Source organism: Trichechus manatus, unplaced genomic scaffold (genome assembly GCF_000243295.1).
Source record: "Trichechus manatus latirostris isolate Lorelei unplaced genomic scaffold, TriManLat1.0 scaffold00033, whole genome shotgun sequence".
Lineage (NCBI taxonomy): Eukaryota > Metazoa > Chordata > Mammalia > Sirenia > Trichechidae > Trichechus > Trichechus manatus.
This window is the reverse complement of record NW_004443969.1, coordinates 13,607,319-13,608,320: the sequence shown is the minus strand read 5'-3', so window position 1 is coordinate 13,608,320 and position 1,002 is coordinate 13,607,319.

The following is a 1,002-nucleotide window of genomic DNA, read 5'->3' as shown; positions in this document are numbered from 1 at the left end:
AAAGAAAAGAATAGCAAGCATTGTGTATAGCATGACTCATTTTAAAACCAAAATATTAATAGTGATTGGGTCAATTTTTGCTTTTAGCATCTCTATATTTTTTGCAATCAGTATTTATTTATTTTTTTCATTCAAAAGTATTTATTGTGTTCCTGTTATGTGTCTGCCTTAGGCTGGATTCTCCAGAGAAGCAAAACCAGTAAAGCGTATAAATATATATAGAGAGAGATTTACTTCAAGGAAATGGCTCACTCAGTTCTAGAGGCTGGAATGTCCCAAGTCTGTGGGTCAGGATGGAGGCTTCTCCTAATTGACGTAGCTGCAGGGGCTGGAGAACCCAAGATTGGCAGGTCTGAGAGCAGGGCTCTTGCTCACAGGCTGTGAAGATCAACGAATCCCAAGATCGTCAAGCAAGACCACAGTTAAGCTGCTAGCTCAAGTCCCAAGCACTGGAGGTCAGACGAACAGGAGTCAGCTGCAGGAGCCAGAGCCCACAAGCCTTACCAGAATGCCCACTTATATTTGATGCAGGCCACACACCCAAGGAAACGCCCTTTGAACTGCTTGGCTACTTACAGCAGATCCCATCATGGGAGTGATCATATTATATCAAATCTCAACATGGAAGTGATCACAACATCATACGGCTGCCAAACCACTGAGAATCATGGCCCAGCCAAGTTGACATACAACCTTAACCATCACAGTTCCCAACATACAGATATTAAATAATTACTTTGATAATGCTAAAATGAATAAATGAAAGTGAATTTTTAAAAAAGAGTAGCTCTCATGGTTGTGAGCTGTATCATCCATAAAATGTAATCTTAACAGATAGCAAGTCAATGAGCAAATTTGTCCCACCTGCCCCTCCCTAGTGTCCTGGTCCTATCTTTGATAGGTTCTACCTTTGATAAGTCCTTTGATAGGACCTAGTTATTTGCTCTAGTTTCCAATTTGGAATTATTAGCTGACTTCAAATTTTTTACTTTTTTCTCAATG